The sequence below is a fragment of the Pseudophryne corroboree genome, unplaced genomic scaffold (genome assembly GCF_028390025.1).
Source record: "Pseudophryne corroboree isolate aPseCor3 unplaced genomic scaffold, aPseCor3.hap2 scaffold_237, whole genome shotgun sequence".
NCBI classification, from domain to species: Eukaryota; Metazoa; Chordata; class Amphibia; order Anura; family Myobatrachidae; genus Pseudophryne; species Pseudophryne corroboree.
In genome coordinates, this window is record NW_026969024.1 from 395371 (window position 1) to 422332 (window position 26962).

Consider the following 26962-nt stretch of genomic DNA (forward strand, 5'->3'; position numbering starts at 1 on the left):
CCGCTGTGACCACGCCCCCTGTGTCTCCTCCGTTGCAGACCCCATTTTGAAGCCTTGCCCCCGCACCGCTCCATCCCTGACTTGGAAATGGAGTGTTGCTGACCCCCCTCTCCCCCCCCCGCCCCGATTGACAGGCAGAGGTGATCGCATTCTCTGCGGGGTGCCGCAGAAAATGCAGGCACATGCGTATGCTGTTAGCAATTTTTGCAGTTGGATCGCTTATTGTGATTGCATTCCAACCTGAATCAGGCCCTATTACCTATCACAATGCGCTGCGGGCAGTACAAAATTGGGTTAATATAGGAGTAAAACTCCCAGACCTGTGCTCCTTAACTGTACCTGGTGGCTAGTGGAGCGGCTGCCCAGTAATCAGTGTCCACGCCAGTGCGCACACGGTCCACCCCCTACGGCCACGCTCCCCTTCATCAGCGGCCTCGTGATCCGGAAGGGCGGTGTGTGTGTGACTGACCTTAGGAAGAAACTGGAGCCTCCGCTGCAGTGACCCAGCAACCAGGGCACGGGAGTATACAGCGCCGCTGGGAGTGATGAAGCTGCAGTAAAGATGTCTATTAGACCTAGCCTGCTGCAGCCCTTGTAGATTCTCATAAAACAAGTTCTTCTTTTCTTGTCAAAATTAATAGCTAAGAATAGGCTGCCTGAGGCAGGCCCCTGTTAAGTGGCCTGCTGCTGAAGGCACCAACTACAAACTGAGCTCCCTGTTCATGGAAGCGGGGTTATAGAGGAGGATGCGCTGAGCATCTTGGGAACAGTCAAAAGCTTTGAGCCGGTTGGTGCCTCAGATCAAGATCCTACTCTACACCCCAATGTGAATCCTTGTGGAGTCCAGTGTACCCCACAGAAGAAATTAATGTGTCACACCCATTGGCAGCAACCTTAGAATTGCTGCTGACGGGCACAATTGAGAAAGGAAGGGGGGGGGGGACATTTGAATCCAGCACATAGATGCAATTCAAATATGTAATTTGTACCTTCCTATTTTAAAATATAATGGATGAACCTCACCCTGTGAGAACAATCTTCATGATCAAGAGATCTCATATGCAAAATAAGTATGAGTTGGGATAGGGCTGGGGAGGGTGGCTGCTCGGGCAGCCCCTCCCCCGTCAAGTTAAGGAGATTCAACTGAGGACGCACAAGGGAACTCTCGTCTGGGGACAACAACTGCAGGGAGACCACATCTGTTCAGATGAACATGGGAGGGTGGAAGGCTGCCTAATATTGAAGCACCATCAAATATCAAACCATATGCAACAACTAGTACAAGCATTCCTGGGGGAAGGTCTGCAGAAGACGGATTTGCATACGGTGATGTCATCCAAGATGTGGGCCAAAGTTGGCTGGAACCCTCATCTGCATATGAAAAGAGAAAAGGGGCATGCAGGGCATGGCGGCCTTTTGCGGTGCTTGGATGACCCCTAGTTCGCATTAAACACCCCCACCCTCCTTTGGTGTGGGGCTCATGTTGGCCATGCCCCATCCCCTGAAGCATTCAAGCTGATTTCTTGCAGCAGCTGGGCACTGTAACAGCTCCAGAGCTGTTCTGTAAGGCAAGTAAAAGGGTGTGGGCCCTGCAGCACCACCTGTAGTTCGCATTGTGCGTTGGAAGGCACAAAGTAAGCAGACGGGAGGAGAAGTCAGGATAGTGCGCAAGGGCATCCTTTTCTCTTAGTCCGTAGAGGATGCTGGGGTCACATTAAGAACCATGGGGTATAGACGGGATCCGCAAGAGACATGGGCACTTTAAGACTTTCAAAGGGTGTGAACTGGCTCCTCCCTCTATGCCCCTCCTCCAGACTCCAGTTATAGGAACTGTGCCCAGGGAGACGGACATTTCGAGGAAAGGATTTATTGTTAAACTAAGGTGAGCATCTTACCAGCTCACACCTTAAGCATGCCGCAGAACGTGGCATTCAACAGAACACAAGCCAACGGCATGAACAATTGCAGCAAAAAGCTGACCAGAACCATAACATAACATGTGTATAACCACAAGTAATAACTGCAGACACAGTATGGACTGGGACGGGTGCCCAGCATCCTCTACGGACTAAGAGAAAAGGATTTACCTGTAGGTATTAAAATCCTATTTTCTCATACGACCTAGAGGATGCTGGGGTCACATTAAGAACCATGGGGTTATACCAAAGCTCTTGAACGGGTGGGAGAGTGCGTACGACTCTGCAGCACCGAATGACCCAACTTGAGGTTATCATCAGCCAAGGTATCAAACTTGTAAAACTTAGCAAAAGTGTTTACTAAATAGCTGCTCGGCAAAGTTGCAATGCCGAGACTCCCCGACCAGCTGCCCAGGATGAACCCACCTTTCTAGTAGAATGGGTCTTCACCTAATTCAGTAACGGCAATCCTGCCATGGAATGAGCATGCTGAATCTTACCACAGATCCAGCGCATAATGGTCTACATGGAAGCAGGACACCCAATCCTGTTGGGAGCATACAGGACAAACAGAGCCTCTGTTTTCCTAATCTGAACCGTTCTGGTGACATAAATTTTCAAAGTTCTGACCACAGCCAGAGACTTTGACTCAACGAAGGTGTCAGTGGCCAAAGGCACCATGTGGAAAGATGAACCACCTTCGGCAGAAATTGTTGACGTGTCCTCAATTCTGCTCTATCTTCATGAAAGATCAAATAAAGGCTCTTGTGATACTGCATGGTTTGTACTGTTTTCCATGTGCTCCCAGATCTTTCAAGCAAGTAGCATGGTCAAGAAAGTTCTGTTTGAAAAGAAACAACATTTACTGTCATTGTTATAGAATTTGGGAGAAAAAACAAGAAGAAATCTGCACTGTTGACGCACTGGACAGAATGAATGAATCATAAAATATAACCTTTATTAAGTATGTATTAAAATTGGATAAATATTAATATTATTATCCCAAACTGCAGTGAAACATAAAGGTTAAAATCACAGAACTAACATACATGTGCATAAGAAGAATAAAGAGATGTGAAAAAAAGGTTTAAAAAGCGTGTCCGTGTGTGATTATTTTTGAAGGCACAACCCTGGCGGGGTTGTTTATATAGATATATATGTTGCTAATAATCACTTTCTAGCGTAATGTTATTAAATAGCTGTTAGTATCTATGTCGTCAGGTACCACTGGGTCGTATCCTATATACTCCCTTCACTCAATAGGGGTTACCTCCCGGGAAGCCATCCCCATTGGCGAATTTGTGGGGGTGATTGAGTATAACCGGTAAGCTAACCTCCAATTTGTGGGGTGCTTAGGTAGATGGGGATCACTTATTTCTCTGTGTCCCCTAAGACTATATTCCTAAATTCAATACCACAGGGGGATAGCTTTCTATATCGGATAAGGAATCACTTGATAGGGAAATCTCTATGCATCATGGAAAGATCATATTTATTAATATCCAAACTAAAAAAATGATGAATAGCTTTAATTTAGCTGTTTAGATATAGTTAATTGGCGAGATATACCAACAGGTGCGGTTGCCTTAAGGAATATGGCAATTCCAATATAAATAGCAGCCCTCCTTCATATAATCAGCCAGATCTTATTAAATCTGGTCCAGATATAGCCGTTCAGATATACTTAATTGACAACATATATCAATCGGTGGGGTTGCCTTAAGGAATATAGCAATTCCAATTCTCATATAAATAGCAACCTTCCTTCATATATTCAGCCAGATCTTATTTAATCTGATCTAGGCGTAGGCAATAATGCTTTCCTTAGAGGTATAGCCACCTCAATTCTTATTAGGAAGCAAAGTGTCTGTCATAATGGTTTATCCAATTCATCTAAGAAATAATATATTCCATGTGTCAGAGATTCATTACTCTCTATTTACACTGTTAAAGAGTTAATTCTTATTATGTTACAGTGTAATGAAATTATCATATAGGGAGATGTGGCAATTCCATGTGCTATATATATAATAACCCTTAGTGGTCCAGATTCCACAATGAGGAATTTTCTTATAAACCGCTGAAACACACAGCTGTTTGACTGACTTCCAAATATATCTATCTCACTTTGTAACAGTCTTATGATAGAGAAACTGTTACATATTCGGTCACTTAGTTATCTAAAGGTAAACAGACTCAGTGTGAGGGTAATATAATATATCAAATGCGCTGTCAATAATCGTGGTAACTGGTGTAATAATGTGGTATATTGAGTATGCTAGTAAGGCATATAACTGCTCTCCAGCCTTTAAGTGTTACCAATCAATTTGTTACACTGTAAAGGATTTATGGTGTCCTGTTAGGACATGCAGCTGCTAGGCTGACTCAAAGATTTATCCATTTGTAACAATTATGTAACAGTTATATACATGTTACTGGTATTACATAGAAATAGTATGACACAGGCCAGCAGTCCCATGTGTCTAGATTCCACAATAGGAGATTTTCTTTGTCTTATAAACTGCTGGAACACACAGCTGCTAGACTGACTTCAAATATATATATTACTTTGTAACAGTCTTATAGTAAAGAGACTGTTACACACTGTCATTTAGTTATCTCAAGGTTAGCAGATTCTGTGTGAGGATAGTGTTCTGTTAGAACATGCAGCTGCTAGGCTGACTCATAGAAAATGTATCCATTTGTAACAAATGACACATACAGCATTAAATTAATATCTATAGCAGCCCATGTGACATCTCTACTCTTATCATAATTGTCTGGTTATTGCCAATCTGGACAGCAGGAGTGATATATATTCACTAGTCCCAATATCCCATCATATAAATATACCCACACTGATATACTTTCTTATCAAGAGTTATTAGTAGCTATCTGTATGCACTTTAGACATTGTATCTGCTAAGTGACATCATATCTAGTGTATTCCTTTCTTATAGCTCAGCTTCTATTCCCTATTAGTGGAGACTAACAGCTAACATCATAATCATATATTTTTGTTTTATAACATTTCACATGAGTCAAATACACGCGGACACGCCGTGCCCTACACGTGTGTTTCACTGCATCTATGGCAACTTACATTAAAGCTAACAAGAAAGCATACTCGTTCTGTCTTTAAACTGATAAAAGAAACCCCAATAATATGGGGCATGCAAAAATTGAGATAAAACTCAGTTTTGCTCCTCTCCACGGAAATCTTTAATAAAAGGCGAAATATTTGTTCGTTCTGAAGAGAAACCAGAGCATGACCAAGATTCCACCTGTCGCCTGAGTGCCATGCCAGCAGTTCTCATTGAGCTCAAAGTGAGCACCCAATTTGAAAGAAAGATAGCAGATTTCTCACCAGGCTTCCCCTAGCTATAAACATGGTTTGTACTCTTTTCCATGTGTTCCCAGATCTTTCAAGCAATTAGTATAGTCAAGAAAGTTCTGTTTGAAAAGAAACAAACATTTACTGTCATTTCTATGCAAATGAGCTTACATTAAAGCACACTCGTTCTATCTTTAAACAGATAAAATAAAACCCCAATAAGATGGGGAATGCAAAATTTGAGATAAAACTCAGTTTTGCTCCTCTCCACGGAAATCTTTAGTAAAAGGCGAAAGATTTGTTCGTTCTGAAGAGAAACCAGAGCATGACCAAGATTCCACCTGTCGCCTGAGTGCCATGCCAGCAGTCCTCATTCAGCTCAAAGTGAGCACCCAATTTGAAAGAAAGAAAGCAGATTTCTCACCAGGCTTCCCCTTGCTATAAGCATGGTTTGTACTCTTTTCCATGTGCTCCCAGATCTTTCAAGCAAGTAGCATGGTCAAGAAAGTTCTGTTTGAAAAGAAACAGACATTTACTGTCATTGTTATACAAATAAACTTACATTAAAGCCAACAAGAAAGCACACTCATTCTGTCCTTAAACTGATAAAAGAAACCCCAATAATATGGGGCATGCAAAAATTGAGATAAAACTCAGTTTTGCTCCTCTCCACGGAAATCTTTAATAAATGGCGAAAGATTTGTTAATTCTGAAGAGAAACCAGAGCATGACCAAGATTCCACCTGTCGCCTGAGTGCCATGCCAGCAGTCCTCATTCAGATCAAAGTGAGCGCCCAATTTGAAAGAAAGCAGATTTCTCACCTGGCTTCTCCTTGCTATAAGCATGGTTTGTACTGTATTCCATGTGCTCCCAGATCTTTCAAGCAAGTAGCATGGTCAAGAAAGTTCTGTTTGAAAAGAAACAAACATTTACTGTAATTTCTATGCAAATGAGCTTTCATTAAAGCACACTCATTCTATCTTTAAACCGATAAAAGAAAATCCAAAAAGATGGGGCATGCAAAAATTGAGGTAAAACTCAGTTTTGCTCCTCTCCACGGAAATCTTTAGTAAAAGGCGAAAGATTTGTTCGTTCTGAAGAGAAGCCAGAGCATGACCAAGATTTTCATCTGAAAATATGTGTTCTCCCTGCAGTTGTTGTCCCCAGATGAGAGTTCCCTTGTGCTGCCTCAGTTGAATCTCCTTTACTTGACAGAGATGTGCCTGAGCAGCGGCCCTCCCCAGCCCTATCCCAAATCATACTTATTTTGCATAGGAGATACCATGGTCATGAAGATTGTTCTCCCAGGGTGAGGTTCATTCATTGCACTCTGGGTATGCTGACCCCTGTGATTTCCCCAAATGTGGGAAACTCGACTGCATTATTTGTGGTAGTGGGGGACTGCGTTTGTGCTTTCCTCTGGTCAGCTCTGGTAAAAGTCAGATTTCTTTGTCTCAGATCTTCCTCTAGCCTTGTTCTTCTTTCGAGAGTTCCCTTGTGCTGCCTCAGTTGGATCTCCTTCACTTGACAGGGGGTGCCCGAGCAGCAATCCTCCACAGCTCTAGCCCAACTCCTACTTACCTGCCAGGTGAGATACTATGATCTTCACTGTTAGGGCAATCAGGATGTGGAATTCCCTGCCTGGGAAGGTGGTAATGGCGGACTCTGTAATTGGATTTAAAAAAGGAATGGATACATTTCTGAATGAAAAAGCTATCCAAGGTTATAATACTTAAAATATCAACATGGTTAATCCGGGGGTAACATGAGTTATAGTAGCTAACTAGTCATAAAACATTATTCAGCAAGTATGTAGAATCATCACAACTTAAAACAGGTTGAACACGATGGGCAATTTGCCTCTATTCAACCTCAAAAACTATGTTACTATATGTTACTATATTACTATGTTACTGTAGTATACAGAACACCACAATGTAATGAGCAGTGATAGTGAGCACTGATGAGGATACTAGAACTGACACTGAGCAGCAAGATGCAGCACTGGACTATTAGTAATGTACTGTAGTATGCTGAGCACCACAATGCAGCACAAGACAATGAGCAGTGATACTGAGCACTGATGAGGATACTACTGAGAACTGACACTGAGCAGGAGAGACACACTACTAGTATTACTGAGCAGCAATAAGTAACCACTGATACTGAGCACTGATATTGAGATTTCCACTGAGAGAACATAGCCACGTCCTCTCCGCTCTCTCTTCAATGCACGAGTAAAAATGGCGGCAACGCGCAGCTCTTTATATGGAATCCGAATCTCGCGAGAATCCGACAGCGGGATGATGACATTTTCCCTTGTTCAGGTTTTCCGAGTCAGGCGGGAACAACCGAGCCTGCCTCGGACCAGTGTAAACCACGTGGAGTTCGTCGGGAATTCGGTTCTCGGAGAACCGAACCCGCTCCTCTCTACCTTATACCCATCAATTTTTTTATTTTCAATCTAAGCCCCTGCAGTTTTCTGTAAGCATCTGCTTCGCTATGATGATCAACAAGTCACAAGGGCAAACACTCAGGGCTTGAGGCGTAGATCTTAGGACCAGCTGCTACAAGCATGGCAGAGGTGTCACTATCACTGGTGACACCCAGAGAGGTGGCGAGGGAGATTGTAATGCAGGGCGCGCAGATAAGCAGTGCAATGGTAAAAAGGAGGCATGGTTTCATAGGTAGGGGCGTGGCCTGGTGGCCTGAATCTACATTTTGTTGCTCCGGGTGTCCCGGGGGTTGGGGGCTGCACCCGGGGACTAGTGTGTGTGCGGTGCTGGCTCCTGCACAGTGACAGGGCATGGCCACCCAGCATGACGCCTCCATTCTTGACCATGCTGTAATTGCAGTCGCACTGCAGTTCAGCGTGATCATAAAAAATGGTGTAGCCTCCTGCTGGTGCAGACTGTATGTGCGCGCAGGAAGCCGCCACCATTTTTCTGATCACAGCGGCTGAATGTGATGTCATACAGCCGCTGTGACCACGCCCCCTGTGTCTCCTCCGTTGCAGACCCCATTTTGAAGCCTTGCCCCCGCACCGCTCCATCCCTGACTTGGAAATGGAGTGTTGCTGACCCCCCTCTCCCCCCCCCCGCCCCGATTGACAGGCAGAGGCGATCGCATTCTCTGCGGGGTGCCGCAGAAAATGCAGGCACATGCGTATGCTGTTAGCAAATTTTGCAGTTGGATCGCTTATTGTGATTGCATTCCAACCTGAATCAGGCCCTATTACCTATCACAATGCGCTGCGGGCAGTACAAAATTGGGTTAATATAGGAGTAAAACTCCCAGACCTGTGCTCCTTAACTGTACCTGGTGGCTAGTGGAGCGGCTGCCCAGTAATCAGTGTCCACGCCAGTGCGCACACGGTCCACCCCCTACGGCCACGCTCCCCTTCATCAGCGGCCTCGTGATCCGGAAGGGCGGTGTGTGTGTGACTGACCTTAGGAAGAAACTGGAGCCTCCGCTGCAGTGACCCAGCAACCAGGGCACGGGAGTATACAGCGCCGCTGGGAGTGATGAAGCTGCAGTAAAGATGTCTATTAGACCTAGCCTGCTGCAGCCCTTGTAGATTCTCATAAAACAAGTTCTTCTTTTCTTGTCAAAATTAATAGCTAAGAATAGGCTGCCTGAGGCAGGCCCCTGTTAAGTGGCCTGCTACTGAAGGCACCAACTACAAACTGAGCTCCCTGTTCATGGAAGCGAGGTTATAGAGGAGGATGCGCTGAGCATCTTGGGAACAGTCAAAAGCTTTGAGCCGGTTGGTGCCTCAGATCAAGATCCTACTCTACACCCCAATGTGAATCCTTGTGGAGTCCAGTGTACCCCACAGAAGAAATTAATGTGTCACACCCATTGGCAGCAACCTTAGAATAGCTGCTGACGGGCACAATTGAGAAAGGAAGGGGGGGGGGGGGACATTTGAATCCAGCACATAGATGCAATTCAAATATGTAATTTGTACCTTCCTATTTTAAAATATAATGGATGAACCTCACCCTGTGAGAACAATCTTCATGATCAAGAGATCTCATATGCAAAATAAGTATGAGTTGGGATAGGGCTGGGGAGGGTGGCTGCTCGGGCAGCCCCTCCCCCGTCAAGTTAAGGAGATTCAACTGAGGACGCACAAGGGAACTCTCGTCTGGGGACACCAACTGCAGGGAGACCACATCTGTTCAGATGAACATGGGAGGGTGGAAGGCTGCCTAATATTGAAGCACCATCAAATATCAAACCATATGCAACAACTAGTACAAGCATTCCTGGGGGAAGGTCTGCAGAAGACGGATTTGCATACGGTGATGTCATCCAAGATGTGGGCCAAAGTTGGCTGGAACCCTCATCTGCATATGAAAAGAGAAAAGGGGCATGCAGGGCATGGCGGCCTTTTGCGGTGCTTGGATGACCCCTAGTTCGCATTAAACACCCCCCACCCTCCTTTGGTGTGGGGCTCATGTTGGCCATGCCCCATCCCCTGAAGCATTCAAGCTGATTTCTTGCAGCAGCTGGGCACTGTAACAGCTCCAGAGCTGTTCTGTAAGGCAAGTAAAAGGGTGTGGGCCCTGCAGCACCACCTGTAGTTCGCATTGTGCGTTGGAAGGCACAAAGTAAGCAGACGGGAGGAGAAGTCAGGATAGTGCGCAAGGGCATCCTTTTCTCTTAGTCCGTAGAGGATGCTGGGGTCACATTAAGAACCATGGGGTATAGACGGGATCCGCAAGAGACATGGGCACTTTAAGACTTTCAAAGGGTGTGAACTGGCTCCTCCCTCTATGCCCCTCCTCCAGACTCCAGTTATAGGAACTGTGCCCAGGGAGACGGACATTTCGAGGAAAGGATTTATTGTTAAACTAAGGTGAGCATCTTACCAGCTCACACCTTAAGCATGCCGCAGAACGTGGCATTCAACAGAACACAAGCCAACGGCATGAACAATTGCAGCAAAAAGCTGACCAGAACCATAACATAACATGTGTATAACCACAAGTAATAACTGCAGACACAGTATGGACTGGGACGGGTGCCCAGCATCCTCTACGGACTAAGAGAAAAGGATTTACCAGTAGGTATTAAAATCCTATTTTCTCATACGACCTAGAGGATGCTGGGGTCACATTAAGAACCATGGGGTTATACCAAAGCTCTTGAACGGGTGGGAGAGTGCGTACGACTCTGCAGCACCGAATGACCCAACTTGAGGTTATCATCAGCCAAGGTATCAAACTTGTAAAACTTAGCAAAAGTGTTTACTAAATAGCTGCTCGGCAAAGTTGCAATGCCGAGACTCCCCGACCAGCTGCCCAGGATGAACCCACCTTTCTAGTAGAATGGGTCTTCACCTAATTCAGTAATGGCAATCCTGCCATGGAATGAGCATGCTGAATCTTACCACAGATCCAGCGCATAATGGTCTACATGGAAGCAGGACACCCAATCCTGTTGGGAGCATACAGGACAAACAGAGCCTCTGTTTTCCTAATCTGAACCGTTCTGGTGACATAAATTTTCAAAGTTCTGACCACAGCCAGAGACTTTGACTCAACGAAGGTGTCAGTGGCCAAAGGCACCATGTGGAAAGATGAACCACCTTCGGCAGAAATTGTTGACGTGTCCTCAATTCTGCTCTATCTTCATGAAAGATCAAATAAAGGCTCTTGTGATACTGCATGGTTTGTACTGTTTTCCATGTGCTCCCAGATCTTTCAAGCAAGTAGCATGGTCAAGAAAGTTCTGTTTGAAAAGAAACAACATTTACTGTCATTGTTATAGAATTTGGGAGAAAAAACAAGAAGAAATCTGCACTGTTGACGCACTGGACAGAATGAATGAATCATAAAATATAACCTTTATTAAGTATGTATTAAAATTGGATAAATATTAATATTATTATCCCAAACTGCAGTGAAACATAAATGTTAAAATCACAGAACTAACATACATGTGCATAAGAAGAATAAAGAGATGTGAAAAAAAGGTTTAAAAAGCGTGTCCGTGTGTGATTATTTTTGAAGGCACAACCCTGGCGGGGTTGTTTATATAGATATATATGTTGCTAATAATCACTTTCTAGCGTAATGTTATTAAATAGCTGTTAGTATCTATGTCGTCAGGTACCACTGGGTCGTATCCTATATACTCCCTTCACTCAATAGGGGTTACCTCCCGGGAAGCCATCCCCATTGGCGAATTTGTGGGGGTGATTGAGTATAACCGGTAAGCTAACCTCCAATTTGTGGGGTGCTTAGGTAGATGGGGATCACTTATTTCTCTGTGTCCCCTAAGACTATATTCCTAAATTCAATACCACAGGGGGATAGCTTTCTATATCGGATAAGGAATCACTTGATAGGGAAATCTCTATGGATCATGGAAAGATCATATTTATTAATATCCAAACTAAAAAAATGATGAATAGCTTTAATTTAGCTGTTTAGATATAGTTAATTGGCGAGATATACCAACAGGTGCGGTTGCCTTAAGGAATATGGCAATTCCAATATAAATAGCAGCCCTCCTTCATATAATCAGCCAGATCTTATTAAATCTGGTCCAGATATAGCCGTTCAGATATACTTAATTGACAACATATATCAATCGGTGGGGTTGCCTTAAGGAATATAGCAATTCCAATTCTCATATAAATAGCAACCTTCCTTCATATATTCAGCCAGATCTTATTTAATCTGATCTAGGCGTAGGCAATAATGCTTTCCTTAGAGGTATAGCCACCTCAATTCTTATTAAGAAGCAAAGTGTCTGTCATAATGGTTTATCCAATTCATCTAAGAAATAATATATTCCATGTGTCAGAGATTCATTACTCTCTATTTACACTGTTAAAGAGTTAATTCTTATTATGTTACAGTGTAATGAAATTATCATATAGGGAGATGTGGCAATTCCATGTGCTATATATATAATAACCCTTAGTGGTCCAGATTCCACAATGAGGAATTTTCTTATAAACCGCTGAAACACACAGCTGTTTGACTGACTTCCAAATATATCTATCTCACTTTGTAACAGTCTTATGATAGAGAAACTGTTACATATTCGGTCACTTAGTTATCTAAAGGTAAACAGACTCAGTGTGAGGGTAATATAATATATCAAATGCGCTGTCAATAATCGTGGTAACTGGTGTAATAATGTGGTATATTGAGTATGCTAGTAAGGCATATAACTGCTCTCCAGCCTTTAAGTGTTACCAATCAATTTGTTACACTGTAAAGGATTTATGGTGTCCTGTTAGGACATGCAGCTGCTAGGCTGACTCAAAGATTTATCCATTTGTAACAATTATGTAACAGTTATATACATGTTACTGGTATTACATAGAAATAGTATGACACAGGCCAGCAGTCCCATGTGTCTAGATTCCACAATAGGAGATTTTCTTTGTCTTATAAACTGCTGGAACACACAGCTGCTAGACTGACTTCAAATATATATATTACTTTGTAACAGTCTTATAGTAAAGAGACTGTTACACACTGTCATTTAGTTATCTCAAGGTTAGCAGATTCTGTGTGAGGATAGTGTTCTGTTAGAACATGCAGCTGCTAGGCTGACTCATAGAAAATGTATCCATTTGTAACAAATGACACATACAGCATTAAATTAATATCTATAGCAGCCCATGTGACATCTCTACTCTTATGATAATTGTCTGGTTATTGCCAATCTGGACAGCAGGAGTGATATATATTCACTAGTCCCAATATCCCATCATATAAATATACCCACACTGATATACTTTCTTATCAAGAGTTATTAGTAGCTATCTGTATGCACTTTAGACATTGTAATTGCTAAGTGACATCATATCTAGTGTATTCCTTTCTTATAGCTCAGCTTCTATTCCCTATTAGTGGAGACTAACAGCTAACATCATAATCATATATTTTTGTTTTATAACATTTCACATGAGTCAAATACACGCGGACACGCCGTGCCCTACACATGTGTTTCACTGCATCTATGGCAACTTACATTAAAGCTAACAAGAAAGCACACTCGTTCTGTCTTTAAACTGATAAAAGAAACCCCAATAATATGGGGCATACAAAAATTGAGATAAAACTCAGTTTTGCTCCTCTCCACGGAAATCTTTAATAAAAGGCGAAATATTTGTTAGTTCTGAAGAGAAACCAGAGCATGACCAAGATTCCACCTGTCGCCTGAGTGCCATGCCAGCAGTTCTCATTGAGCTCAAAGTGAGCACCCAATTTGAAAGAAAGAAAGCAGATTTCTCACCAGGCTTCCCCTAGCTATAAACATGGTTTGTACTCTTTTCCATGTGTTCCCAGATCTTTCAAGCAATTAGTATAGTCAAGAAAGTTCTGTTTGAAAAGAAACAAACATTTACTGTCATTTCTATGCAAATGAGCTTACATTAAAGCACACTCGTTCTATCTTTAAACAGATAAAATAAAACCCCAATAAGATGGGGCATGCAAAATTTGAGATAAAACTCAGTTTTGCTCCTCTCCACGGAAATCTTTAGTAAAAGGCGAAAGATTTGTTCGTTCTGAAGAGAAACCAGAGCATGACCAAGATTCCACCTGTCGCCTGAGTGCCATGCCAGCAGTCCTCATTCAGCTCAAAGTGAGCACCCAATTTGAAAGAAAGAAAGCAGATTTCTCACCAGGCTTCCCCTTGCTATAAGCATGGTTTGTACTCTTTTCCATGTGCTCCCAGATCTTTCAAGCAAGTAGCATGGTCAAGAAAGTTCTGTTTGAAAAGAAACAGACATTTACTATCATTGTTATACAAATAAACTTACATTAAAGCCAACAAGAAAGCACACTCGTTCTGTCTTTAAACTGATAAAAGAAACCCCAATAATATGGGGCATGCAAAAATTGAGATAAAACTCAGTTTTGCTCCTCTCCACGGAAATCTTTAATAAAAGGCGAAAGATTTGTTCATTCTGAAGAGAAACCAGAGCATGACCAAGATTCCACCTGTCGCCTGAGTGCCATGCCAGCAGTCCTCATTCAGATCAAAGTGAGCGCCCAATTTGAAAGAAAGCAGATTTCTCACCTGGCTTCTCCTTGCTATAAGCATGGTTTGTACTGTATTCCATGTGCTCCCAGATCTTTCAAGCAAGTAGCATGGTCAAGAAAGTTCTGTTTGAAAAGAAACAAACATTTACTGTAATTTCTATGCAAATGAGCTTTCATTAAAGCACACTCATTCTATCTTTAAACCGATAAAAGAAAATCCAAAAAGATGGGGCATGCAAAAATTGAGGTAAAACTCAGTTTTGCTCCTCTCCACGGAAATCTTTAGTAAAAGGCGAAAGATTTGTTCGTTCTGAAGAGAAACCAGAGCATGACCAAGATTTTCATCTGAAAATATGTGTTCTCCCTGCAGTTGTTGTCCCCAGATGAGAGTTCCCTTGTGCTGCCTCAGTTGAATCTCCTTTACTTGACAGAGATGTGCCTGAGCAGCGGCCCTCCCCAGCCCTATCCCAAATCATACTTATTTTGCATAGGAGATACCATGGTCATGAAGATTGTTCTCCCAGGGTGAGGTTCATTCATTGCATTCTGGGTATGCTGACCCCTGTGATTTCCCCAAATGTGGGAAACTCGACTGCATTATTTGTGGTAGTGGGGGACTGTGTTTGTGCTTTCCTCTGGTCAGCTCTGGTAAAAGTCAGATTTCTTTGTCTCAGATCTTCCTCTAGCCTTGTTCTTCTTTCGAGAGTTCCCTTGTGCTGCCTCAGTTGGATCTCCTTCACTTGACAGGGGGTGCCCGAGCAGCAATCCTCCACAGCTCTAGCCCAACTCCTACTTACCTGCCAGGTGAGATACTATGATCTTCACTGTTAGGGCAATCAGGATGTGGAATTCCCTGCCAGGGAAGGTGGTAATGGCGGACTCTGTAATTGGATTTAAAAAAGGAATGGATACATTTCTGAATGAAAAAGCTATCTAAGGTTATAATACTTAAAATATCAACATGGTTAATCCGGGGGTAACATGAGTTATAGTAGCTAACTAGTCATAAAACATTATTCAGCAAGTATGTAGAATCATCACAACTTAAAACAGGTTGAACACGATGGGCAATTTGCCTCTATTCAACCTCAAAAACTATGTTACTATATGTTACTATATTACTATGTTACTGTAGTATACAGAAAACCAAAATGCAATGAACAGTGATAGTGAGCACTGATGAGGATACTAGAACTGACACTGAGCAGCAAGATGCAGCACTGGACTATTAGTAATGTACTGTAGTATGCTGAGCACCACAATGCAGCACAAGACAATGAGCAGTGATACTGAGCACTGATGAGGATACTACTGAGAACTGACACTGAGCAGGAGAGACACACTACTAGTATTACTGAGCAGCAATAAGTAACCACTGATACTGAGCACTGATATTGAGATTTCCACTGAGAGAACATAGCCACGTCCATTCCGCTCTCTCTTCAAAGCACGAGTAAAAATGGCGGCAACAAGCAGCTCTTTATATGGAATCCGAATCTCGCGAGAATCCGACAGCGGGATGATGACATTTTCCCTTGTTCAGGTTTTCCGAGTCAGGCGGGAACAACCGAGCCTGCCTCGGACCAGTGTAAACAACGTGGAGTTCGTGGGGAATTCGGTTCTCGGAGAACCGAACCCGCTCCTCTCTACCTTATACCCATCAATTTTTTTATTTTCAATCTAAGCCCCTGCAGTTTTCTGTAAGCATCTGCTTCGCTATGATGATCAACAAGTCACAAGGGCAAACACTCAGGGCTTGAGGCGTAGATCTTAGGACCAGCTGCTACAAGCATGGCAGAGGTGTCACTATCACTGGTGACACCCAGAGAGGTGGCGAGGGAGATTGTAATGCAGTGCGCGCAGATAAGCAGCGCAATGGTAAAAAGGAGGCATGGTTTCATAGGTAGGGGCGTGGCCTGGTGGCCTGAATCTACATTTTGTTGCTCCGGGTGTCCCGGGGGTTGGGGGCTGCACCCGGGGACTAGTTTGTGAGCAGTGCTGGCTCCTGCACAGTGAAAGGGCATGGCCACCCAGCATGACGCCTCCCTTCTTGACCATGCTGTAATTGCAGTCGCACTGCAGTTCAGCGTGATCATAAAAAATGGTGTAGCCTCCTGCTGGTGCAGACTGTATGTGCGCGCAGGAAGCCGCCACCATTTTTGTGATCACAGCGGCTGAATGTGATGTCATACAGCCGCTGTGACCACGCCCCCTGTGTCTCCTCCGTTGCAGACCCCATTTTGAAGCCTTGCCCCCGCACCGCTCCATCCCTGACTTGGAAATGGAGTGTTGCTGACCCACCTATCCCCCCCCCGCCCCGATTGACAGGCAGAGGCGATCGCATTCTCTGCGGGGTGCCGCAGAAAATGCAGGCACATGCGTATGCTCTTAGCAATTTTTGCAGTTGGATCGCTTATTGTGATTGCAATCCAACCTGAATCAGGCCCTATTACCTATCACAATGCGCTGCGGGCAGTACAAAATTGGGTTAATATAGGAGAAAAACCCCCAGACCTGTGCTCCTTAACTGTACCTGGTGGCTAGTGGAGCGGCTGCCCAGTAATCAGTGTCCACGCCAGTGCGCACACGGTCCACCCCCTACGGCCACGCTCCCCTTCATCAGCGGCCTCGTGATCCGGAAGGGTGGTGTGTGTGTGACTGACCTTAGGATGAAACCGGACCCTCCGCTGCAGTGACCCAGCAACCAGGGCACGGGAGTATACAGCGCCGCTGGGAGTGATGAAGCTGCAGTAAAGATGTCTATTAGACCTAGCCTGCTGCAGCCCTTGTAGATTCTCATAAAACAAGTTCTTCTTTTCTTGTCAAAATTTATAGCTAAGAATAGGCTGCCTGAGGCAGGCCCCTGTTAAGTGGCCTGCTACTGAAGGCACCAACTACAAACTGAGCTCCCTGTTCATGGAAGCGGGGTTATAGAGGAGAATGCACTGAGCATCTTGGGAACAGTCAAAAGCTTTGAGCCGGTTGGTGCCTCAGATCAAGATCCTACTCTACACCCCAATGTGAATCCTTGTGGAGTCCAGTGTACCCCACAGAAGAAATTAATGTGTCACACCCATTGGCAGCAACCTTAGAATAGCTGCTGACGGGCACAATTGAGAAAGGAAGGGGGGGGGGACATTTGAATCCAGCACATAAATGCAATTCAAATATGTAATTTGTACCTTCCTATTTTAAAATATAATGGATGAACTTCACCCTGTGAGAACAATCTTCATGATCAAGAGATCTCATATGCAAAATAAGTATGAGTTGGGATAGGGCTGGGGAGGGTGGCTGCTCGGGCAGCCCCTCCCCCGTCAAGTTAAGGAGATTCAACTGAGGAAGCACAAGGGAACTCTCGTCTGGGGACAACAACTGCAGGGAGACCACATCTTTTCAGATGAACATGGGAGGGCGGAAGGCTGCCTAATACTGAAGCACCATCAAATATCAAACCATATGCAACATCTAGTACAAGCCTTCCTGGGGGAAGGTCTGCAGCAGACGGATTTGCATACAGTGATGTTATTCAAGCAGTGGGCCAAAGTTGGCTGGAACCCTCATCTGCATATGAAAAGAGAAAAGGGGCGTGCAGGGCATGGCGGCCTTTTGCAGTGCTTGGATGACCCCTAGTTCTCATTAAACACCCCCACCCTCCTTTGGTGTGGGGCTCATGTTGGCCATGCCCCATCCCCTGAAGCATTCAAGCTGATTTCTTGCAGCAGCTGGGCACTGTAACAGCTCCAGAGCTGTTCTGTAAGGCAAGTAAAAGGGTGTGGGCCCTGCAGCACCACCTGTAGTTTGCATTGTGCGTTGGAAGGCACAAAGTAAGCAGACGGGAGGAGAAGTCAGGATAGTGCGCAAGGGCATCCTTTTCTCTTAGTCCGTAGAGGATGCTGGGGTCACATTAAGAACCATGGGGTATAGACGGGATCCGCAAGAGACATGGGCACTTTAAGACTATCAAAGGGTGTGAACTGGCTCCTCCCTCTATGCCCCTCCTCCAGACTCCAGTTATAGGAACTGTGCCCATGGAGACGGACATTTCGAGGAAAGGATTTATTGTTAAACTAAGGTGAGCATCTTACCAGCTCACACCTTAAGCATGCCGCAGAACGTGGCATTCAACAGAACACAAGCCAACGGCATGAACAATTGCAGCAAAAAGCTGACCAGAACCATAACACAACATGTGTATAACCACAAGTAATAACTGCAGACACAGTATGGACTGGGACGGGTGCCCAGCATCCTCTACAGACTAAGAGAAAAGGATTTACCGGTAGGTATTAAAATCCTATTTTCTCATACGACCTAGAGGATGCTGGGGTCACATTAAGAACCATGGGGTTATACCAAAGCTCTTGAACGGGTGGAAGAGTGCGTACGACTCTGCAGCACCGAATGACCCAACTTGAAGTTATCATCGGCCAAGGTATCAAACTTGTAAAACTTAGCAAAAGTGTTTACTAAATAGCTGCTCGGCAAAGTTGCAATGCCGAGACTCCCCGACCAGCTGCCCAGGATGAACCCACCTTTCTAGTAGAATGGGTCTTCACCTAATTCAGTAACAGCAATCCTGCCATGGAATGAGCATGCTGAATCTTACCACAGATCCAGCGCATAATGGTCTACATGGAAGCAGGCCACCCAATCCTGTTGGGAGCATACAGGACAAACAGAGCCTCTGTTTTCCTAATCTGAACCGTTCTGGTGACATAAATTTTCAAAGTTCTGACCACAGCCAGAGACTTTGACTCAACGAAGGTGTCAGTGGCCAAAGGCACCATGTGGAAAGATGAGCCACCTTCGGCAGAAATTGTTGACGTGTCCTCAATTCTGCTCTATCTTCATGAAAGATCAAATAAAGGCTCTTGTGATACTGCATGGTTTGTACTGTTTTCCATGTGCTCCCAGATCTTTCAAGCAAGTAGCATGGTCAAGAAAGTTCTGTTTGAAAAGAAACAAACATTTACTGTCATTGTTATGCAAATAAACTTACATTAAAGCTAACAAGAAAGCAAACTCGTTCTGTCTTTAAACTGATAAAAGAAACCCCAATAATATGGGCATACCTCCCAACTTTGTCGGCTCGCAAAGAGGGACACACGCGCGGCGAAGTCGCGTGCGCTCCCAAAAAGGGTGTGGCCTAAGTAAAAGGGGGCGTGGCTTCGCGGGAGGACCCGCGATCGCGAGTCACGCCCCCGTTTTCGGCACTGAGCGGGCATGCCCAGCGCTCTGTGAGCCGCTGGCATGCCACCTCTCCCTCTGACTTCAGTGAATAGACGCTGTGCGCATGCGCACAGCGTCTATTCACCGCTGCTCTGCTAAGCAGTGCAGCGACAGACAGAGCCTCCCAATTGTCCTCCCCACCGCGGGACACTGCGGCCCGCAGGTGGGACAGCGGGACAGTCCCCAAAAAACGGGACTGTCCCGCGAAAATCGGGACAGTTGGGAGGTATGATATGGGGCATGCAAAAATTGAGATAAAACTCAGTTTTGCTCCTCTCCACGGAAATCTTTAGTAAAAGGCGAAAGATTTGTTCGTTCTGAAGAGAAACCAGAGCATGACCAAGATTCCACCTGTCGCCTGAGTGCCATGCCAGCAGTCCTCATTCAGCTCAAAGTGAGCACCCAATTTGAAAGAAAGAAAGCAGATTTCTCACCAGGCTTCCCCTTGCTATAAACATGGGCCCTCATTCCGAGTTGATCGGTCGCAAGGCGAATTTAGCAGAGTTACACACGCTAAGCCGCCGCCTACTGGGAGTGAATCTTAGCTTCTTAAAATTGCGACCGATGTATTCGCAATATTGCGATTACTAACTACTTAGCAGTTTCAGAGTAGCTCCAGACTTACTCTGCCTGTGCGATCAGTTCAGTGCTTGTCGTTCCTGGTTGACGTCACAAACACACCCAGCGTTCGCCCAGGCACTCCCACCGTTTCTCCAGCCACTCCTGCGTTTTTTCCGGAAACGGTAGCGTTTTCAGCCACACGCCCATAAAACGCCGTGTTTCCGCCCAGTAACACCCATTTCCTGTCAATCACATTACGTTCGCCGGAGCGATGAAAAAGCCGTGAGTAAAAATACTTTCTACATAGCAAAGTTACTTGGCGCAGTCGCAGTGCGAACATTGCGCATGCGTACTAAGCGGATTTTCATTGCGATGCGATGAAAAATACCGAGCGAACAACTCGGAATGAGGGCCATGGTTTGTACTCTTTTCCATGTGCTCCCAGATCTTTCAAGCAATTAGTATGGTCAAGAAAGTTCTGCTTGAAAAGAAACAGACATTTATTGTCATTGTTATGCAAATAAACTTACATTAAAGCTAACAAGAAAGCACACTCGTTCTGTCTTTAAACTGATAAAAGAAACCCCAATAATATGGGGCATGCAAAAATTGAGATAAAATTCAGTTTTGCTCCTCTCCACGGATAATCTTTAATAAAAGGCGAAAGATTTGTTCGTTCTGAAGAGAAACCAGAGCATGACCAAGATTCCACCTGTCGCCTGAGTGCTGTGCGAGCAGTCCTCATTCAGATCAAAGTGAGCGCCCAATTTGAAAGAAAGCAGATTTCTCACCTGGCTTCTCCTTGCTATAAGCATGGTTTGTACTGTATTCCATGTGCTCCCAGATCTTTAAAGCAAGTAGCATGGTCAAGAAAGTTCTGTTTGAACATAAATAAACATTTACTGTCATTTCTATGCAAATGAGCTTACATTAAAGCACACTCATTCTATCTTTAAACCGGTAAAAGAAACCCCAAAAAGATGGGGCATGCAAAAATTGAGATAAAACTCGGTTTTGCTCCTCTCCACGGAAATCTTTAGTAAGAGGCGAAAGATTTGTTCGTTCTGAAGAGAAACCAGAGCATGACCAAGATTTTTATATGAAAATATGTGTTCTCCCTGCAGTTGTTGTCCCCAGATGAGAGTTCCCTTGTGCTGCCTCAGCTGAATCTCCTTTACTTGACAGAGATGTGCCTGAGCAGCGGCCCTCCCCAGCCCTATCCCAAATCATACTTATTTTGCATAGGCGATACCATGGTCATGAAGATTGTTCTCCCAGGGTGAGGTTCATTCATTGCATTCTGGGTATGCTGACCCCTGTGATTTCCCCAAATGTGGGAAACTCGACTGCATTATTTGTGGTAGTGGGGGACTGTGTTTGTGCTTTCCTCTGGTCAGCTCTGGTAAAAGTCAGATTTATTTGTCTCAGATCTTCCTCTAGCCTTGTTCTTCTTTCGAGAGTTCCCTTGTGCTGCCTCAGTTGGATCTCTTTCACTTGACAGGGGGGTGCCCGAGTAGCGACCCTCCCCAGCTCTAGCCCAACTCCTACTTACCTGCCAGGTGAGATACTATGATCATGAAGGTGCTTCTCCCAGGGCAAGGCTCACCCATTGCACTCTGGGTGTGGTGCCCCTGCGATTTCCCCAAATGTGGGAAGCTTGACTGCATAATTTGTGTTTCCCCTGGTCGGCTCTCGTATAATTCAGATCTCTTTGTCTCAGGTCTCTCTCCAGCCTAGTTTGCTGTCTGTTTCCACTTCTTTTTTCATGAGCCCCTCCCTTTTATACCCTTGTGCACTATCCTGACTTCTCCTCTTGTCTGCTTACTTTGTGCCTTCCAATGCACAATGCAAACTACTGGTAGTGCTGCAGGGCCCACACCCTTTTACTTGCCGTACAGAGCAGCTCTGGAGCTGTTACAGTGCCCAGCTGCTGCAAGAAATCAGCTTGAATGCTTCAGGGGCTGGGGCATAGCCAACATGAGCCCCACACCGAAGGAGGGTGGAGGTGTTTAATGCGAACTAGGGGTCATCCAAGCGCCGCAAAAGGCCGCTATGCCCTGCACGCCCCTTTTCTCTTTTCATATGCAGACGAGGGTTGAAGCCAACTTTGACCCACTGCTTGGATGACATCACCGTATGCAAATCCATCTGCTGCAGGCCTTCCCCCAGGAATGCTTGCACTAGTTGTTGCATTTGGTTTGTTGTTTGGGGGTGCTTCATTATTAGGCAGCCTTCTGCCCTCCCATGTTCATCTGAAAATATGTGTTCTCCCTGCAGTTGTTGTCCCCAGATGAGAGTTCCCTTGTGCTGCCTCAGTTGAATCTCCTTTACTTGACAGAGATGTGCCTGAGCAGCGGCCCTCCCCAGCCCTATCCCAAATCATACTTATTTTGCATAGGAGATACCATGGTCATGAAGATTGTTCTCCCAGGGTGAGGTTCATTCATTGCATTCTGGGTATGCTGACCCCTGTGATTTCCCCAAATGTGGGAAACTCGACTGCATTATTTGTGGTAGTGGGGGACTGTGTTTGTGCTTTCCTCTGGTCAGCTCTGGTAAAAGTCAGATTTATTTGTCTCAGATCTTCCTCTAGCCTTGTTCTTCTTTCGAGAGTTCCCTTGTGCTGCCTCAGTTGAATCTCCTTCACTTGACAGGGGGGTACCCGAGCAGCGACCCTCCCCAGCTCTAGCCCAACTTCTACTTACCTGGCAGGTGAGATACTATGATCATGTAGGTGCTTCTCCCAGGGCAAGGCTCACCCATTGCACTCTGGGTGTGCTGCTCCTGCGATTTCCCCAAATGTGGGAAACTTGACTGCATAATTTGTGTTTCCCCTGGTCGGCTCTCGTATAATTCAGATCTCTTTGTCTCAGGTCTCTCTCCAGCCTAGTTTGCTGTCTGTTTCAACTTCTCTTTTCTTGAGCCGCTCCCTTCTATGCCCTTGCGCACTATCCTGACTTCTCCCGTCTGCTTACTTTGTGCCTTCCAATGCACAATGCAAACTACAGGTAGTGCTGCAGGGCCCACACCCTTTTACTTGCCGTTCAGAGCAGCTCTGGAGCTGTTACAGTGCCCAGCTGCTGCAAGAAATCAGCTTGAATGCTTCAGGGGCTGGGGCATAGCCAACATGAGCCCCACACCGAAGGAGGGTGGAGGTGTTTAATGCGAACTAGGGGTCATCCAAGCGCCGCAAAAGGCCGCCATGCCCTGCACGCCCCTTTTCTCTTTTCATATGCAGACGAGGGTTGAAGCCAACTTTGACCCACTGCTTGGATGACATCACCATATGCAAATCCATCTGCTGCAGGCCTTCCCCCAGGAATGCTTGTACTAGTTGTTGCATTTGGTTTGTTGTTTGGGGGTGCTTCAGTATTAGGCTGCCTTCTGCCCTCCCATGTTTATCTGAAAATATGTGTTTTCCCTGCAGTTGTTGTCCCCAGATGAGAGTTCCCTTGTGCTGCCTCAGTTGAATCTCCTTTACTTGACAGAGATGTGCCTGAGCAGCGGCCCTCCCCAGCCCTATCCCAAATCATACTTATTTTGCATAGGCGATACCATGGTCATGAAGATTGTTCTCCCAGGGTGAGGTTCATTCATTGCATTCTGGGTATGCTGACCCCTGTGATTTCCCCAAATGTGGGAAACTCAACTGCATTATTTGTGGTAGTGGGGGACTGTGTTTGTGCTTTCCTCTGGACAGCTCTGGTAAAAGTCAGATTTATTTGTCTCAGATCTTCCTCTAGCCTTGTTCTTCTTTCGAGAGTTCCCTTGTGCTGCCTCAGTTGGATCTCTTTCACTTGACAGGGGGGTTCCCGAGCAGCGACCCTCCCCAGCTCTAGCCCAACTCCTACTTACTTGCCAGGTGAGATACTATGATCATGAAGGTGCTTCTCCCAGGGCAAGGCTCACCCATTGCACTCTGGGTGTGGTGCCCCTGCGATTTCCCCAAATGTGGGAAGCTTGACTGCATAATTTGTGTTTCCCCTGGTCGGCTCTCGTATAATTCAGATCTCTTTGTCTCAGGTCTCTCTCCAGCCTAGTTTGCTGTCTGTTTCCACTTCTTTTTTCATGAGCCCCTCCCTTTTATACCCTTGTGCACTATCCTGACTTCTCCTCCTGTCTGCTTACTTTGTGCAATCCAATGCACAATGCAAACTACAGGTAGTGCTGTAGGGCCCACACCCTTTTACTTGCCGTACAGAGCAGCTCTGGAGCTGTTACAGTGCCCAGCTACTGCAAGAAATCAGCTTGAATGCTTCAGGGGCTGGGGCACAGCCAACATGAGCCCCACACCGAAGGAGGGTGGAGGTGTTTAATGTGAACTAGGGGTCATCCAAGCGCCGCAAAAGGCCGCCATGCCCTGCACGCCCCTTTTCTCTTTTCATATGCAGACGAGGGTTGAAGCCAACTTTGACCCACTGCTTGGATGACATCACCGTATGCAAATCCATCTGCTGCAGGCCTTCCCCCAGGAATGCTTGCACTAGTTGTTGCATTTGGTTTGTTGTTTGGGGGTGCTTCAGTATTAGGCAGCCTTCTGCCCTCCCATGTTCATCTGAAAATATGTGTTCTCCCTGCAGTTGTTGTCCCCAGATGAGAGTTCCCTTGTGCTGCCTCAGTTGAATCTCCTTTACTTGACAGAGATGTGCCTGAGCAGCGGCCCTCCCCAGCCCTATCCCAAATCATACTTATTTTGCATAGGAGATACCATGGTCATGAAGATTGTTCTCCCAGGGTGAGGTTCATTCATTGCATTCTGGGTATGCTGACCCCTGTAATTTCCAAAATGTGGGAAACTCGACTGCATTATTTGTGGTAGTGGGGGACTGTGTTTGTGCTTTCCTCTGGTCAGCTCTGGTAAAAGTCAGATTTATTTGTCTCAGATCTTCCTCTAGCCTTGTTCTTCTTTCGAGAGTTTCCTTGTGCTGCCTCAATTGGATCTCTTTCACTTGACAGAGGGGTGCCCGAGCAGCGACCCTCCCCAGCTCTAGCCCAACTCCTACTTACCTGCTAGGTGAGATACTATGATCATGAAGGTGCTTCTTCCAGGGCAAGGCTCACCCATTGCACTCTGATTTCCCCAAATGTGGGAAGCTTGACTGCATAATTTGTGTTTCCCCTGGTCGGCTCTCGTATAATTCAGATCTCTTTGTCTCAGGTCTCTCTCCAGCCTAGTTTGCTGTCTGTTTCCACTTCTTTTTTCATGAGCCCCTCCCTTTTATACCCTTGTGCACTATCCTGACTTCTCCTCCTGTCTGCTTACTTTGTGCCTTCCAATGCACAATGCAAACTACAGGTAGTGCTGCAGGGCCCACACCCTTTTACTTGCCGTACAGAGCAGCTCTGGAGCTGTTACAGTGCCCAGCTGCTGCAAGAAATCAGCTTGAATGCTTCAGGGGCTGGGGCATAGCCAACATGAGCCCCACACCGAAGGAGGGTGGAGGTGTTTAATGCGAACTAGGGGTCATCCAAGCGCCGCAAAAGGCCGCCATGCCCTGCACGCCCCTTTTCTCTTTTCATATGCAGACGAGGGTTGAAGCCAACTTTGACCCACTGCTTGGATGACATCACCGTATGCAAATCCATCTGCTGCAGGCCTTCCCCCAGGAATGCTTGCACTAGTTGTTGCATTTGGTTTGTTGTTTGGGGGTGCTTCAGTATTAGGCAGCCTTCTGCCCTCCCATGTTCATCTGAAAATATGTGTTCTCCCTGCAGTTGTTGTCCCCAGATGAGAGTTCCCTTGTGCTGCCTCAGTTGAATCTCCTTTACTTGACAGAGATGTGCCTGAGCAGCGGCCCTCCCCAGCCCTATCCCAAATCATACTTATTTTGCATAGGAGATACCATGGTCATGAAGATTGTTCTCCCACGGTGAGGTTCATTCATTGCATTCTGGGTATGCTGACCCCTGTGATTTCCCCAAATGTGGGAAACTCGACTGCTTTATTTGTGGTAGTGGGGGACTGTGTTTGTGCTTTCCTCTGGTCAGCTCTGGTAAAAGTCAGATTTCTTTGTCTCAGATCTTCCTTTAGCCTTGTTCTTCTTTCGAGAGTTCCCTTGTGCTGCCTCAGTTGGATCTCCTTCACTTGACAGGGGGGTACCCGAGCAGCGACCCTCCCCAGCTCTAGCCCAACTTCTACTTACCTGGCAGGTGAGATACTATGATCATGTAGGTGCTTCTCCCAGGGCAAGGCTCACCCATTGCACTCTGGGTGTGCTGCTCCTGCGATTTCCCCAAATGTGGGAAACTTGACTGCATAATTTGTGTTTCCCCTGGTCGGCTCTCGTATAATTCAGATCTCTTTGTCTCAGGTCTCTCTCCAGCCTAGTTTGCTGTCTGTTTCAACTTCTCTTTTCTTGAGCCGCTCCCTTCTATGCCCTTGCGCACTATCCTGACTTCTCCCGTCTGCTTACTTTGTGCCTTCCAATGCACAATGCAAACTACAGGTAGTGCTGCAGGGCCCACACCCTTTTACTTGCCGTTCAGAGCAGCTCTGGAGCTGTTACAGTGCCCAGCTGCTGCAATAAATCAGCTTGAATGCTTGAGGGGATGGGGCATGGCCAACATGAGCCCCACACCAAAGGAGGGTGGGGTGTTTAATGCGAACTAGGGGTCATCCAAGCACCGCAAAAGGCCGCCATGCCCTGCACGCCCCTTTTCTCTTTTCATATGCAGATGAGGGTTGAAGCCAACTTTGACCCACTGCTTGGATGACATCACCATATGCAAATCCGTCTTCTGCAGAACTTCCCCCAGGAATGCTTGCACTAGTTGTTGCATTTGGTTTGTTGTTTGGGGGTGCTTCAGTATTAGGCAGCCTTCTGCCCTCCCATGTTCATCTGAAAATATGTGTTCTCCCTGCAGTTGTTGTCCCCAGATGAGAGTTCCCTTGTGCTGCCTC

At 45.7% G+C, this 26962-nt stretch overlaps 22 non-coding genes across 22 annotated transcripts; 11 read left to right on the forward strand and 11 right to left on the reverse strand.

Annotated features, from left to right (window-relative positions):
• Window positions 1–5070: 5070 nt before the first annotated feature.
• LOC135010930 (U5 spliceosomal RNA) lies at window positions 5071–5186 on the reverse strand. The gene has a single exon (XR_010210196.1). It is a non-coding gene; the product is annotated as a U5 spliceosomal RNA (small nuclear RNA).
• Window positions 5187–5461: 275 nt separating this feature from the next.
• On the reverse strand, window positions 5462–5577 carry LOC135010896 (U5 spliceosomal RNA). The gene has a single exon (XR_010210162.1). It is a non-coding gene; the product is annotated as a U5 spliceosomal RNA (small nuclear RNA).
• Window positions 5578–5863: 286 nt separating this feature from the next.
• LOC135010949 (U5 spliceosomal RNA) lies at window positions 5864–5979 on the reverse strand. The gene has a single exon (XR_010210216.1). It is a non-coding gene; the product is annotated as a U5 spliceosomal RNA (small nuclear RNA).
• Window positions 5980–6249: 270 nt separating this feature from the next.
• LOC135010906 (U5 spliceosomal RNA) lies at window positions 6250–6365 on the reverse strand. The gene has a single exon (XR_010210172.1). It is a non-coding gene; the product is annotated as a U5 spliceosomal RNA (small nuclear RNA).
• A 144-nt stretch (window positions 6366–6509) lies between these two features.
• LOC135010824 (U1 spliceosomal RNA) lies at window positions 6510–6673 on the forward strand. The gene has a single exon (XR_010210110.1). It is a non-coding gene; the product is annotated as a U1 spliceosomal RNA (small nuclear RNA).
• Window positions 6674–13303: 6630 nt separating this feature from the next.
• LOC135010935 (U5 spliceosomal RNA) lies at window positions 13304–13419 on the reverse strand. Its single transcript, XR_010210202.1, has one exon. It is a non-coding gene; the product is annotated as a U5 spliceosomal RNA (small nuclear RNA).
• A 275-nt stretch (window positions 13420–13694) lies between these two features.
• Window positions 13695–13810, reverse strand: LOC135010893 (U5 spliceosomal RNA). Its single transcript, XR_010210159.1, has one exon. It is a non-coding gene; the product is annotated as a U5 spliceosomal RNA (small nuclear RNA).
• A 286-nt stretch (window positions 13811–14096) lies between these two features.
• Window positions 14097–14212, reverse strand: LOC135010923 (U5 spliceosomal RNA). The gene has a single exon (XR_010210189.1). It is a non-coding gene; the product is annotated as a U5 spliceosomal RNA (small nuclear RNA).
• Window positions 14213–14482: 270 nt separating this feature from the next.
• On the reverse strand, window positions 14483–14598 carry LOC135010919 (U5 spliceosomal RNA). Its single transcript, XR_010210185.1, has one exon. It is a non-coding gene; the product is annotated as a U5 spliceosomal RNA (small nuclear RNA).
• A 144-nt stretch (window positions 14599–14742) lies between these two features.
• LOC135010684 (U1 spliceosomal RNA) lies at window positions 14743–14906 on the forward strand. The gene has a single exon (XR_010209979.1). It is a non-coding gene; the product is annotated as a U1 spliceosomal RNA (small nuclear RNA).
• A 4818-nt stretch (window positions 14907–19724) lies between these two features.
• On the reverse strand, window positions 19725–19837 carry LOC135010950 (U5 spliceosomal RNA). Its single transcript, XR_010210217.1, has one exon. It is a non-coding gene; the product is annotated as a U5 spliceosomal RNA (small nuclear RNA).
• An 805-nt stretch (window positions 19838–20642) lies between these two features.
• On the reverse strand, window positions 20643–20759 carry LOC135010955 (U5 spliceosomal RNA). Its single transcript, XR_010210222.1, has one exon. It is a non-coding gene; the product is annotated as a U5 spliceosomal RNA (small nuclear RNA).
• A 270-nt stretch (window positions 20760–21029) lies between these two features.
• On the reverse strand, window positions 21030–21145 carry LOC135010908 (U5 spliceosomal RNA). Its single transcript, XR_010210175.1, has one exon. It is a non-coding gene; the product is annotated as a U5 spliceosomal RNA (small nuclear RNA).
• Window positions 21146–21289: 144 nt separating this feature from the next.
• LOC135010615 (U1 spliceosomal RNA) lies at window positions 21290–21453 on the forward strand. Its single transcript, XR_010209910.1, has one exon. It is a non-coding gene; the product is annotated as a U1 spliceosomal RNA (small nuclear RNA).
• A 152-nt stretch (window positions 21454–21605) lies between these two features.
• On the forward strand, window positions 21606–21768 carry LOC135010834 (U1 spliceosomal RNA). The gene has a single exon (XR_010210120.1). It is a non-coding gene; the product is annotated as a U1 spliceosomal RNA (small nuclear RNA).
• Window positions 21769–22442: 674 nt separating this feature from the next.
• LOC135010695 (U1 spliceosomal RNA) lies at window positions 22443–22606 on the forward strand. Its single transcript, XR_010209990.1, has one exon. It is a non-coding gene; the product is annotated as a U1 spliceosomal RNA (small nuclear RNA).
• Window positions 22607–22758: 152 nt separating this feature from the next.
• LOC135010705 (U1 spliceosomal RNA) lies at window positions 22759–22921 on the forward strand. Its single transcript, XR_010210000.1, has one exon. It is a non-coding gene; the product is annotated as a U1 spliceosomal RNA (small nuclear RNA).
• Window positions 22922–23592: 671 nt separating this feature from the next.
• Window positions 23593–23756, forward strand: LOC135010971 (U1 spliceosomal RNA). The gene has a single exon (XR_010210237.1). It is a non-coding gene; the product is annotated as a U1 spliceosomal RNA (small nuclear RNA).
• A 152-nt stretch (window positions 23757–23908) lies between these two features.
• On the forward strand, window positions 23909–24071 carry LOC135010844 (U1 spliceosomal RNA). The gene has a single exon (XR_010210129.1). It is a non-coding gene; the product is annotated as a U1 spliceosomal RNA (small nuclear RNA).
• A 674-nt stretch (window positions 24072–24745) lies between these two features.
• LOC135010671 (U1 spliceosomal RNA) lies at window positions 24746–24908 on the forward strand. The gene has a single exon (XR_010209966.1). It is a non-coding gene; the product is annotated as a U1 spliceosomal RNA (small nuclear RNA).
• Window positions 24909–25880: 972 nt separating this feature from the next.
• LOC135010642 (U1 spliceosomal RNA) lies at window positions 25881–26044 on the forward strand. Its single transcript, XR_010209937.1, has one exon. It is a non-coding gene; the product is annotated as a U1 spliceosomal RNA (small nuclear RNA).
• A 152-nt stretch (window positions 26045–26196) lies between these two features.
• Window positions 26197–26359, forward strand: LOC135010707 (U1 spliceosomal RNA). The gene has a single exon (XR_010210002.1). It is a non-coding gene; the product is annotated as a U1 spliceosomal RNA (small nuclear RNA).
• The last annotated feature ends 603 nt before the right edge of the window (window positions 26360–26962 follow it).